This window comes from Halichoeres trimaculatus, unplaced genomic scaffold, assembly GCF_033239565.1.
Source record: "Halichoeres trimaculatus isolate MK-OKI-2021-1 unplaced genomic scaffold, fHalTri1.1 fHalTri1_scaffold_3, whole genome shotgun sequence".
Taxonomy (NCBI): Eukaryota; Metazoa; Chordata; class Actinopteri; order Labriformes; family Labridae; genus Halichoeres; species Halichoeres trimaculatus.
The window spans coordinates 11,795,255-11,809,784 of NW_027437181.1; the positions used below are offsets into that span (position 1 = coordinate 11,795,255).

At 41.1% G+C, this 14,530-nt stretch overlaps 1 long non-coding RNA gene across 1 annotated transcript in view; it reads left to right on the plus strand.

The window, feature by feature from the left end:
* The window catches only part of LOC141787879 (uncharacterized), a 76,085-nt gene that overhangs the window by 17,305 nt on the left and 44,250 nt on the right, over positions 1 to 14,530 (plus strand). Inside the window, exon 2 of the long non-coding RNA XR_012598097.1 lies at positions 12,815 to 12,931. This is a non-coding gene — a long non-coding RNA (uncharacterized LOC141787879). The remainder of the gene's footprint in view (positions 1 to 12,814; positions 12,932 to 14,530) is intronic.

The window sequence follows — 14,530 nt, forward strand, 5'->3', positions numbered from 1 at the left end:
TGTATTGTTTTGCAAAGCAATCCGACCATTTATCATGGAGTTATATACACATATGGTGAAAATGGCCCTATCTCACAATGATAAAGAATCCTTTTAAAAACTTCTGGCTCCAGACAGTGACCCAGATCACCTCCAAAATTTGATCACTTCTTTCTTATCCCATTTTGAACATTTCCTGAAATTTTCATCAAGATCTGTTTTTTACTTTTTGTTCACTGACAAACAGACAAACTCTCCCAAAAACACAACCTCCTTGGCGGAGGTTATAGTATTTAAAATATATAATATAATAAATTATAATAATAATAAACTATGTGCTGAGACAAACTCTCAGCAAATAACTTAACAATTCTATTTCTAAATTAATACTTGTTTTTTGTGAGAAGTTAATGTGTTTTATTTTGTCTTGTTGTTTAAAACTTCAATTGTAAGGGCTGCGCGTTTTTGCAAACTGCTTGCAGTGAACTTTTGTTGTCAGAAAAGACAAAAAGTGTTGTTGTTGCTGGGGGATAATAGAAGTCTTTGTCCTGACTCTCTATACGTGCAGGCATGAGTTACATCCCAGTGAAGCTTCCTTTGTCCGAGCAACGGGATAGCTGCTCCGTGGCTGAGCCGAGGCCCGGGCGGGTGGGTGGGGATGGGTGTAGGGGGTGTGTGGAGCTGGAGCTTGGAAACAGATATGAGTCTCTGGCTTCAGGTGGGGTCATCTAGAACACCACGTGACTCTGTGCAAACAAAGAGGATCTTGGCCCTCAGGCTGGAAGCAGATTGTTACGCAGATGAGACAAAAACAGGGAATCACTTGACAAAGTTTGTTTGTGTTCAGATTCTCCAAACCGCAGCCGCAGCTCTTTGTGAGAGTTTCCTGTGTGGTCTAGCCTGAGCTGGGATTTGTGGTTGAGGTGAGGTAATGATGCCACCAGAGGAAAACCGCGCAGTCGAGGTGGCAGCATTTTTAATAACTGTTTATGAATTATTTGTAGATTGTGGCTGATGCATTAATTAATGATTAATGCTTCAGTTTGCCCTAATTTATCCTGAAAACTGATCATTTATTCTCCTGGAAAAGCAGGCCTACTTCTCATTTATTAACAAGGGATTAACATTTACAGACTTGAGGAATTATGCTTGAAATTCATTAACAACTGCTCATTTACATACATAACAGCAGACATGGTAACTTTATAAGAAATGAGACAGAAAACCGTCAATCACACCTGTAACCTTTAACGTCAAGCAACCAGGTGTTACTCAAGGTTGTTTCTGCTCCTAGCCAAGAAATATTCAGGTACAGAATCCCAAAGTCTTTTTAGAGGCTGACCAATTATTGGCCTGGCTGATTATCAGGGGCTGATATGCAGCATTTGGCTCAATATCTGTATCAGCATTTCATTTTCCAGATCACTGATAAAATTAATTCACTAAAAAATACTTCGGCTCCGTTCCAAATGTAACTTTCTCTCTCGGTCTGTTTTCACTTCATACTCTGATCACTCAACGTCCCACCATCAATTTGAGCATTTTGTACCACCATTTAATAGCTACACATGAAAGATGTATGGATTTTAGGGGTGGGAATCACATCTTAAATGGTGTTGCCCATATTCATCTGTTATAATCAGTAATGAAGTTGCAGTTGGTTGTCATTTTTTTTGTGTAGATGCATATTTGTTGAGCTACAATTGATCAGCTCTGAAAAAGTGATATCAATTGACCCTTTGTTTTTGTGCTGATGGTTGATTTGTAATGTCTGCTCTGATGGCTTGAGGCTGGACATTTGTACTGTGTTAATACTAAAGGCCTAAATGGAAAAGCAGGCATCAGAGAAAGTTACAGAGGAAACAACAGAGCTGGAAAGGTGGTAAAGACACACAGCATCTGGTCACATATTGTCATGGCTTGTGTCCAACAAACTGGATGATTGCTTGAGTTTGTCGTTATGTTGATCATAAAATTGCTGGCCAAGATCCATTGTACTCCTGTTGCTGATTTGCAAAGTTAAAATAGCTTCAGTAAGCTACAAAGATGCCCTTTGGCAGATTTTGTAATGTTTACCCAGAGCAAGGTTGGCTCTGTGTTCCTCTTTCAATTCTTCTTCTCCAGCTTCATATATATTTTAAAGACAAGAGCAGTCTGTTCTCCCTCCCAGCTCCTTAAATACTCTAATACAGAAGTTTGGAAAGTGGCCAAACTCTGTGAAAAATGAAGCTGTACTTATCTCTGTCATGTAATTTATGGGCTCTGTCCTGCAGCCTATGGTTTAGATCTGTAATGGAAGAGTGCCAGAGTCCACGTGCTGCTCTTCCCTCCAGAGACCAGGGTTGTTTTTACCATGTGACACAAAGTTTTCATCTTCACTTCTTTGAGGAGTTGAGTGCATTTCAAGCTATGATAGTTTGTAATATGCCCCATTGATGTTAGATAAAGCTGTTATGATAATGCATGATTGAAGTTATCAAACTATGTGGACAGTTTCAGATCATAGACCTCATGTTTTTCAGAATTATAACCAACCTGTTTTAATGCCGTAATATAGTAAAAATAGGGCCAATTTGCAAATTTGTCAACGTGATAATTACAACTCAAATCCAAAACCTTTAAATAGTGATTTTTAAAAATGTTTTATTAAATTAATTTAGAAAGTCCCTTTGGTCTTTATTTTTTTGACGTCCTAAATGAAGTCTTAAATTTTGAAAGGCTTTATAGCACAAAAAGCACTTCATTTTGTTTGGTAGATTATTTCTTTGTTGTGACAAGACATCTTGGTATTAAATAAATCTTATAATGTTGGAAAGCCTGTTTATTCCTCCTTAAAATAGTGCCACATTTGTAAGGAACATACATTTGTAGGATGAGAAGCAGAGCTAAGTATGTGGGATGGGCCAATGAAAAATTTGCCAAATCTTCTCTGCCATTGCCACTAATATGAACTAGAAAAGCACTCAGAGAGCGCAGACCTCCACCAAGCATATTGTGATTGTCACGCAACACTTTAGTCCTACTTTAATGTTATACTTACTTTCAGCAGACTGTCTGCTACAATTTGGTGTTAGTTGCAGGTTTGTGCGATAATTTGTTACCTGACAGTGTTGAAAATTATGATGACACAGTACATATTTGATATTCCAGATCTTAGTGTCCAGAATATTGCCAGGATGTGGATTGTACTTTTACATCAGTCAGAAATTATGGTGTCCTTGTCTTGTGTTGTTTTGCAAAGCAATCCGACCATTTATTGTGAAATTATATAAACATATATGGTGAAAACGGCCCTATCTCACAATGATAAAAAAAATCCCTCAAAAAAGTCCTGGATCCAGACGATGATCCGAATCACCTCCAAAATTTAATCACTTCTACCTTATCCTATTTTAAAGATTTCCTGAAAAATTCATCAAGATCCATTTGCTACTCTTGAGTTATGTTGTTCACAGACAAACAAACAAAGAAACAAACTGTCCCAAAAACATAAGCCCCTTGGTGGAGGTAATAAATGCTTATCCTGCAATGTACAGGTTGTGCCATATGTTCCCATACATTGGAAAAATATACTTTTATGTTGGAAAACCGTTTTTATTTATGTAAAGAGCTCTATATGGTTTCCATTGTTTTGAAAACACTGTCTTTGAACTTGCATTAGCACAGTTGAAGTTATGCTTGCAATTGCATTATATGTGTAAAAATGGTTGTCCAACATAAAACACATTTTTTTTCTATGCATGGAAACTTATGCCCCCAGGTATAACTTGATTTGTTGCAGATTGTGTTGTTTCTTACGACTTCAATCATCCAACTCACCAAACAATATTAAACAAGGGTCAATTGTAGGATAAGTTTACCCTTCATTCCCTGGTTTTATTGACCTTTGTGGCCCTGTATGTAGAACCTGGATGCTACAGAGATAACAGGATAGTCTGCTGACCAGGCTACCAAACAAAAGTCAAGAGTTGTTAAGATGAAACTCTCAAAAGCTTCACAACATATCACACTGCTCTTCAGTCTGTGTACCCCAAAAGTTACATGTGATGTGAGTGAAGAGTCAGCATGATCAGCAGGGCATGAGTAAAGTTCTTGTTTATCCTTATCAGCTGTGTTACTGATAACTTTTATATCAGTCATAAAGGCTGCCCTATTGGAAAGTGAAGCGACCTAGTTCAGACACGCACAACATTAGCAGAGATAAAACGGCCTCTCACACACAGCCACACACTCTCATTCGCTCTCTTGATCCTCCTTGTAAATAAATGTAATTTACAGCCATTGAGCCGGATGGGCCCTCTGAGTTCAGGCACTGCAAACTCGACTAAATTAACTCTGACTTCAACAACAAATCTAACAGCAGGATGGTCATCGAGGAACTGCAACCAAAACACGATCAATGAGAGGGAAAGAGAGAAAGAGATGCAGCCCAACAGAGGGGGAGGGATACACTTCTCTCACCTACATGCATGAGTACTCTTTCTCTCTCTCACACACACACACACACGCACTCAAACACACAATATACTAAGCCTTATCTGCAGCCTGAGGGAGTCAGTCAGAGTCAAAGAGGTCCCCCGCACAGAAATAGTCGCCATGCCTCTCCACGCCTTTTTGATTACTGCTTTAGATCTCAGCAGGTGAAGGACAACATTGTTCAGGACTTGTATGGGAAACCCCGATTTCACCCCGCAGCCGCACCTCACATTTGCATTTCCTGAGTGCACACCTCTCTATCTCTGCTCTGAATTCCCTTTGGAGAACATCCGGGGGTTCATTATGCATGTTTCAGTATGGAAACCTTCTCCTGAGGGATTTGTGTACGTTGATTGGCAATAATTATGTGTATGTGTGTGTGCACCTCACATATAATGAGCCAATGTTTATGAGCGGCCATGTGAAGTGACGTGAGACACTGGTAACTGCAGGCTATGATGGGATATTTTTCCTTCTGAGTGACTGGACCAACACGTCACTGTCTTCAGGCTTTTATTTTCTTGCCCCTTGAGTCAGGTTGTCTGCGTGTTTGTGTGATGTATCATGTGGGCTTGAAGGAGTGTGTGTATGTGTGTGTTTTCTAAAAAAAAAATGGGCCTGTCAGAAGTGAATGATCAGACTAATCAGGTGGAACACTGCAGACAGCAGGATTAAGACACACTGGAGAGAGAAAGCCCGAATATAGCCAGGTCAACACACGTCTCACGCTAGGGGAGTGTGTGTGTGTGTGTGTGTGTGTGTGTGTGTGTGTGTGTGTGTGTGTGTGTGTGTGTGTGTGTGTGTGTGTGTGTGTGTGTGTGTGTGTGTGTGTGTGGTGTAGACCCAGCCTTGTGATGCCCCATGATAGGCCTTTTTTTCCCCATTTAATTGCTTTACAGTGTTATGACGTGCGAGTCAGAAAATCCATCATCAACATCACTAAACCTTTTTCTGCTGTGAGGAGTCAGTTGGGATTTAACAGGCACACACACGCAGACACACACACAGTCACACACACGCACCTAGAAATGTACAACAACACCAACATCCTACATTATCAGCCTTTTAAGTAGGACACCCATGCCAGTTAACAAACAAGCTGTTGCTTTTAAGACAATCCCTTTTACCAGCAGCCCTTAATTGCATTAACTGCTAAGTGGAATTAGTTTTTCTGGAATAAAGCCTGACACATTGTTTACCTCCCATAACAATCAACCCATTTAGCATAAATGAACCTTACAAGCCTAAACAGATAGATCATCAGCACAGAAGACAACAGCCTGTGTTTATCTCTCCCATTTATCCATTTAGTACTCCAACCACTGATCTATGTACACCTTCCTGCTCATTTGTTCACTCCGACATTGATGTTTCTTTGGTTTGTAATGCAATGGGATGAAAAAGGAAATCACTGATAGTAATGGCCACTCAATTTGGAGATAATGCTTCCATCAATTATCATCCATTAATGTTTGTTTGCATAATTTGATCAGACTATAACCTCCTCAAAGGCACATCGGGCACTTTGATAGTGTTTACGAATGAGAAATCCTGAAAGTGAGGAAGCTGTTTGAACTTGAAGTTAAATACATCTCAAGAAAGTTTAGATGTTTTTGATACTATCAGGCATCATGTTTTACATTAATGCCTTGAATAAGCAGCTTTGCCACACAATTAATAGATATGTGTAGGGATGCACCAATCCAACCTTGGTGTTGGGTATCAGTCCAATACAGACTTAAAAAGAGACAAAGGGCCAATCCATAGGACAGATCTATTCATCTCAGTCCTAATTTCTTCTGACTTTACTACACCGATGTGTGTAAATTACTTTGTCAGCCATTAGAGACGTGTGTATTACTGCTCCACCGAGTTTAAGGGCGTGCGGTCACAGTATTCCAACAAGAACCAGACTTTACGCACATGCATGGCCTACCTACGTCATCCTGACGTGTCGATTTACATGAAGCACAATCTCATCAAAGTCGGCACAATGAGACACAAAGAGCACTGCTACATCTTTAGAGACTTTGCATCTTATGTAAAGTTGTTTTGGTCCAGCACAGCTCTCTAACACCTCCACTACTATTCAAAATGACTGTCCAGAGGAGCGGTTGCAATGAATACATCATGGATCGAACCTCAGTTCTATGTGCTTGTGCTTGTGCTTGTGCATGAAGTGAACTGTGCTGAAGCCAACCTGTCTGAAGTGTGCAAAAGCAGAGAAAGAAGCGAAACATGCTTTATTACGACAGGCTCGCGGTCACACTGGCAAAACGACCCGGACTTTAGGGTTGAAGTGTGTTGAAGCATGATACGGTTTGCCGGTGTGACTGCGTCCTAAAAAAAAAACACAAAGGAAGATGACTACAGCGACTCAGGAGTTACTTGCATATTATGGGCTGGTTTAATTCCTTACTTTGCTGTTGGTGAGGTTCACTGTTCAAATATAATTCCTGTGAGAATTGGAGATCTACTTACATACAATAATAAAATGGTAAGTTAATTTTTTTTGTTTTTAATCCCATTTTGGTTTACAAAGTTAGAAAAGCCTGAAGTTGCCAAAACATAACTCTCAGTATCCACCTTAGATTAAAGAATAGAGAACGTTAAATCATTACTGATGTCTCGTTGGATCAGATCAGTTCTGGCTGATATCAAAGCCCAGGTATTGGTATTGGGACTTACAGTCAGTTTGGTGCATCCCGAATATGTTGTGCATGTTTTTAAATCCTCAGTGAATCCTTAAACCCTAATAAAACTGCCAAAAAAACAAATCAAATGTTGAAACAAAAAATATCAGGTTTGGGAAAAATATACCAATACTCCCGGTGTACCTAATGCCAGCAACATGTTTTAAAAAAGAGGACTGCAGGGACCAGATAGGGTCTGAAATGCTAAAATAATGCACCTAATGAAACATATTACAAATTGAGATAAACTGGCAACAGGTTGGTTATGTTCGTTGTAAGAAGAGCAACTCAGAGGAGGATTCATCACTTTAAAAAAACCGCGTCTGCAAATTTCATATAAAAGTTCATATGCCATGTTGTGTGTGTGTTATTTTCAGCTGCAGTGATTATATTTCTGTATGTTATCATGCGGCAAAAACACCAAGATAAATTCAGTGCATGTGTAAGTGTACTCGGCAAAATCTGATCAGAGTTCCAGTCTGTGGTATGCTGCAGAGCTGCTCATGGAGGCACCAGATCTAACCTTTATCATATTTCACATCATGCCTTCTTGAAACATCTCATTACACTTCCAATCAGAATTGCACAGCATTGTCAAACGGTGTGAATCCAATTTTCCCCTCTTTCCCCTAAGGTTTTTTCATATTTCTCCTCTTATTTCCATGGCGAGCGTTCCTCCCTCTCCTCTCCTCTCTCTGCCGTCCCTCCAGTGCTGCTCTAATTAAACACGGGGTCGTACAGAGTGGCGGTACAGAGTCTTCCAGCCGAGCAGAGGAGAAAGGCTCTAATTCCAGCTCTCAGGATGGAGCTCTGACACACAATGGCCCTGCCATCCTCTTTGCCCCCCATAGACTCCCATCTGAAAGCCCTCTCCTCAGGCAGCTTTTTAATAGGCCTCCCCTCACCCGGCACACACATATAAACACACATGCATAAGCACACGCAATAACACGTGCACCTCTGCAGCCGCATACATGTACAAAGTACACACAGACACACAAGCCATGGGCCCCCTGAGTGTGTTCTTGTGAGTGAGTGTGTGTGTGTGTGTCACTTGTGCTGCAGCTCACACAGCTCTGAGCTTTTTGAAGTGCTCCTTAGGCCAGACGACAGCCTTTTTACTTTCTGCGTCATGCAGAGCAGTGACCACTAAGCTAAGGCTAGCGCTCTCCCAGGCCTGCATTGTAAAAGAAGCACTCTAGGGCAGACTGTCAGGGACCAAAGGTTCTCTTGACCATTTTCTCAACATGATGTAGATTTTAAAAGCACTTGGCACGGGGAGATTCAGGCTGAAAAAGAATGGTGACTGCGGTTTGCTCCGACTGGATAAAAGTTTCTTGTACTGTGACTGCATCCAGTTCTGTAATTTCTCACATAAGGGTAAATCTGAACACTTTTATGATGAAATCCATACTGTGAATCAGTTAAGGCAACAGTAGTAGTGTTGTGTTATTTATGAAGCTAAACGTATAAATGTTGATTTGCTTTTTTCAACATGATTTTTCAAAAGTTTTTAAATCAGATTTATGTAGCTATGTGAGGCCCCGTTTACACGGAGACTCCCGCAACGATTATTCCTTTGCGTTTTCAAAAGCCACCCGCGTTTACATGAGGACGGCGTGAAAACGATCCGCGTTCCTACGACACCAGGAGGACAAGTCACTTCTTCTGTTCTTTCTTTTTCTGCCGTTTTGTTGTGTGAGACGGTCAGCAATCCAACCATAACGCGCATTACTGCCACCTACTGGCTCAACTGGAAATGTGGCTGAGCGCCGAGCCTTCACCTGAAACTGCGAGTGCGCATGCGGTGACGTCAGCGTTTCACCCTGAGACGCTCCGCTCTGTGTTTACACGAAGCTGGATGGAGGAGCGGATTCAGATCTTTCCACTCTGGGGAGCGTTTTCAAAAGTTTGCGTTTTCACTGAAAACGCAACGTGGTCTCGTCTAAACGGAAGGCCAAAACGCAGTGAAATGTTTGCGGAATCGACCGTTTTCGGCGTCATGTAAACGGGGCCTGAGACCTCAGGTTGTTTTCACACCTACATGTCTGAATGCATGGAGTTGCTGCCATTTGATTGGCTGGTTGGATCATAGACTGTATATAGAGTGGACAGCATGGCTCCACCATTTATCATTGTACAGTTTTGAAGCCAAAATTCCTTCGTCACAGGCGCCGCCATTGAGCAGTTGTGCAGCCAGAGTCTTTGCAATAGAGACTTTGAGGGATTCTCGGAGAACCTGAGTGAAGCCAGGTGACAAAAATAATAATATATATATTTTTTTGAGTCTAATCACTTCTTGACTTTATCTCCCGACATATTTTGCAATCCTCGAAAAAAAATACACGAGAACGGCAGCTGTCAATCATCGTTAAACGTTACGTAAAGCCTCATTTTTAACCTTGTATAACTAATGTAAACAAAACTTTTCAGAAAAAAGAGGACTTGAATTCAAGACAGCAAAATGATATCTTCAAATCACTACAACAATCTGACGTGAGAAACATTTCTATGAGGTGTATTAATTTTTTAAAGTTTGACCACAGCCCATCTGGAATGACTGGAGAGCTAGATTTTTTTAACCTATACTGCAGCCAGTCACCAGGGGGTGCAGTTTATGTGTAGACCTCACTTCGAGCCAAGCAAGTGGACGTCCATTTTTTTTACAGTCCATGGGTTGGATAATGTTACAACTCATAGCTTTGATTAGCCGTTTGTGTCTGAGCACTGTTTCCTCTTGCTTTTTTAGGGCGCGGTCACACTGGCCATCCAAACTGGATGCCGTACTCAAGCATTATTGTCTCCCCGCAAAACCATTCCCCTGCTGGTCAGTACACCCCAATGTTCACACTACTCCAACAGAAACCAGACATAAAACACGCGCATAGCTCACCTTTGTCATCACAAAGCGTTTGTTTGCAAGAAGCGTAGTCTCATCAGAGTCAGCATAATGAGACAGAGGATACTGCTACTGCAGCTTTAGTAACTTTTTGATCTGAGTTAAGTCATTTCTGTCTGACACAGCCCTTGGACACCCCTGCCATTATTTAAAAGGATTGTGGAGGAGTGGTTGCAGTGATCATGTGTCATGGATTATATGTCATGCCCTTGTTGTGTATGCATGCTTGTACTTGTGCATGAAGTGAACTACGCTGAAGCACACCTCTCTACAGTGTGCCAAAGCCCAGGAAGTGTGCTGTGTATGAGCATGGAGCAGAGCAGTCACAATGGCTGAACAGCTGGACTTGGAGTCTGCTTTTAAGATGAGTCTGGATCCTATTCTATCTTGATGTTGGGTCTTTGTTGATAATATAGAATTGAATACAGTCCAGACCTGTTTTTTTTCTTCAAGCACCTTAAGATAAAAGTTTTTCTTAATCTGTCTTTTATAAATTAAGACTAAACATTTCATTTGGTTTGTTTTAGTTATTCATTTGAATATTTTAAGTCTCTCTTGATCTTGTTGCCCTCATTTCACTGTTACTACACATCTGCATAGAAACTGCACATTGCTGAACAGACAGTTCAACTTTTTTTTCTCTGAAAATTCACCCTTGCGGATGGCGTCTTACATAACTTTTATTTTATATTTTAAAGTAATTCATTGCTAGTTTACCATTTTCAACAACGTACTACAAACCCCTTGTACTTGACCAAATACTTGTTAAACTTATAATGCGTCACTTTAAGTCATTTTATAAACAAGTTGTTGACACCTTGCAAAGATTTCTTTATGCAGAAGTAGCAAAAACGCTTATTGCTCAGTGCTACAGAGAGAATAACGAAGTCGCTGAACTTTTGTAGGATTTCCTCAGGGTTACAGTAAGTTCCATGTACAGTATGTGATAACATTTATTTTCATAGCTGCATCCAGAGATGAAAACAGCTGAAAGCTTCTTTTTTGGCCCTGTGTGGGTATGTGCCGATGGGGGTGGGGGTGGTGCTAAGCTGTATCCTGTGAGTCCAGGGTATTGGATGCTTGTTGATGTGTTTTTGCCCTGAATGATAATTCTGCCTGTTGGAAAGACTAGGGGTTGTTGTGCAACATCTTGGCACTCAGCTCTTCCCTCCTTTCTGTGCCATCTTCTCCCCTCCGTCACTTTCTGTCCTCACTCCTCCTTTTCCTTCCAGCTACCCTCCTTCAATCCTTCGTTCGCTCGGAGACTGGAGATGCGCCTCAACAACACAAAGAGACAGTGTTTAATCAGGATGGGACGAGTCAGAGAGGGTACATGTGCTCAGTGTGACACCGATTACGTATTGATCTGGACTCCGTGTAGGACAGTGAGGCCAGGTTTATGTTTGCATCAATATAGATAAAAAAGAGCAAAACAACAGGATCAGATGCTGCCTCTGTGCTGGTGAAGGTGTGTTGATCTGATTTCTTCTTAATAAACATGGTTGGTTGGAGGATGACTCCGGGGTAGAGGCAGAAAATTGGGCCGCTGATACAGCAGCTTGCCTGTGAAATCTCTCTGCGCTGATGTGCACAGACTATAAGCCCATTGATCTGTAGGGAGAATTAATTTGCTCTGGCACTAATGCAGGATGGGGCTAACTTCATGTTGTTAGCCAACGTCAGATTCAAGCTATGTTCAATTAAGCTGCGTAACAAAGGCAGAGGGCTGCACTTTCAGCTGCCCCACATAATCTGATCCATGAGACAGAGCCACATTAAAGCAGTTTGGTATTTCATGTGGCTTTTTTAAGTGAAGACACGCTCTGATCTGTAATTTATGTTTGAGTTTTTAATTTTGCTCTCAACAGCAATAAACCAGCTCTTTGTTTTGAGAAGAAATATTGCTGCACATGGTGCAAGACTTTAATAATTATTACAACATCCTGTTCATTCAGATCTAGTGTTTGCTTGAGGGTAGATCCACGGTCTATATGTGTATATTTGGGCGTCGGGGCTTTCCCAGGCTCACCATCCTGCAGGTGATGAGGGTGCCGTTGACTCTGATGTGTATGTTCTCGCCCCCCCTCAGGGATAAGGTGTGTGTTGGGGCGTGTCTCATGGTGAGTGTCTGGGAAGATGTGATTCTTCAATGACAAAGCAAAGTAATGGCAGGCTGGGGTTTAGTCATAAAGCAATTGGGATAATCTGGTTTACCAACAAAGCTCCCAGAACACCCACACTGTAAAAGGCCTGAGTCAGGCTTCAGAGGGGGTGAATGGAGAGCGTGGAAAGAAACAGAAAAGAAAACTGAAGTTGTTTTTAATCCAGACAAAGAGGTATGGCAGCTGTGAGAATATCAGATGGACACTTTGTGGTGATAATCTCGAAACTGAACACAGGATAAACCTCGTAGAAAAGGATTGTTCGGTGTGTTTACAGTCTCACCAAATGAATACTCGTTTGATCGGCTTGCTCAAACTTGCAGCTTCCTCTTCTTCCAAACACTCTCTTAACTTTCACACACACACGCATGCACACACACACACATGCCCCAGTGCGCAGATGAAATTTGACAGATAAGTACATTTACTCCCAGGTGCTTGAGCAGGGTCTGTGCGTCTCAAAGAACAACATCGGACAGATATTCATCTCACTCTCTCCCGCTGCTTCCAAAACTGTTTCTATTTGTATCTCAGGACACTTTTTCTGCATCGTAACACTACATCACATAAATCTTGATTCAACACCTTGTCACTCTGATTTTCAGATCTATTAACAAGCCAAAGACGGTGTTAGCCCCTCTGTGCCCTCAGCCCTCCACATGACCCTCTCAGGCCTGGTCACATACTGCTGACTGTGCCAGGTTTCAAGGCGATGCTCAAAGGTTTGTTTTACGACATATTTTTCTGTCATATTTTCCAGCTGTGGGTGGTTTCTCCAAATGTGATATTATAGATATGCAGTCTGCCAAGAATGATAAAAATATTTGTCTGGGCAAAACCCTTTTGCTACAATCAAAGCTCTGCCTGATTCTTGTTTTCTGTGTGAGGTATGTTGAATGTCTCATAGTGGCAGAATAAGCCAGACATGTTGAACATCCATAGAAAGAAATGGGGAATCAGTGAAACTGGTTTCAGTATTATTCTCCAAAAGTTGCTATTATAATATTTTATGTGGCCCAACCAGACTTGTAGAATGCTCACACTTCAGCATGACTCGAATCAACCTGATGTTATTACCTGTAACTTTTCTGGAGTATGAATCCCTTTTTAAGCTGTCATGTGATATGACCTTCCGCCCAAATCAGGAGCAAAATATCTCTTCATTTCCTCAGCTGACCACAGCCATGTTTTCAGGATCAAGTGATTAAAAAAGCCTGTTTAAAGTAATACTTCCATTTAAAGGCAGGGCATTCGTGCAGCTGGAAAACTCGAGCACAGTGTCCTTTATGAGCATAAATGGGCCAGATCCAGTTATCTAAGCAGGATATCAAATTATAACTCTGGAGTTAATTTTTCTTTGACCCGTAAGTGGTTTGTAGTGTTGACACCTCCCAGTGTATTATATTTAATCTCTTCAGTATTCTTTCTGTACTAAAATAGCATTCTGTTATGATAATGTCGGCAGGTTCACATGACACATTTTGTTATATGTAACTTGCATAAATAATATCCTGTAAGCAGAGTGATTATTTATGCATACTATCTTACATTTTTGTTATGGACTAGGGCGCCACATTTGATGCAAGGACACTACTGGAACCTGGGGGGGGGGGGTTAATATCGCTTTCCAGCAGCAGGTTGTCTTCCAACAGGCCACCATGTGCCACAGAAAGCACTTGGCCACAGATTTTTTCCGTGTCCTTTGAATTGGTTTTACTGACACTGTCAAGCCAGTCATCTGAATTTTCCCACTCACGTCTGTATTTTTGCATCCTTTTGCATCCTTCTGCTTTTCAATGGGGCACAGGGTGGAGTGCCAGATGTAGCCACGGACATGTTAACCTCTGAATTCCTATGACTTTCTCTGACCCAATGAATGATGAACACTTTTAGTGGATGGAAGCGAGCTAACATGAAATCTGGGCAGAATGGTGCTGCATTCAAGGCAAACTGGATCCGGGACAAATTGCGTTCTGTATGGCTCAAAACGGGCCAAACATTTAAATGTGAAATATGGGATGATTTTGTATTTAATGGGATGGGTGGCAGCCCTACCACCAGCCTTCAGTCCACATGCCTATGCTAATTACAGAATTGAATTGAATAGAATGTACTTCATTAATCCCTGGTCAAGGTTATAATAGTTAACTAAAACGAAACTAAAAACGAAAACTAAAATTTAAAATACATTGCAGTTAACGCAAACTAATAAAAACTAGAAAAGAAAACAGAAACGATAGGTAAACTATAACTTTATCTTGTGTTCACAAAAATAACTGAAACTAACCAAAATTAAAGACAAAATGTCCTTTGTTATAGTT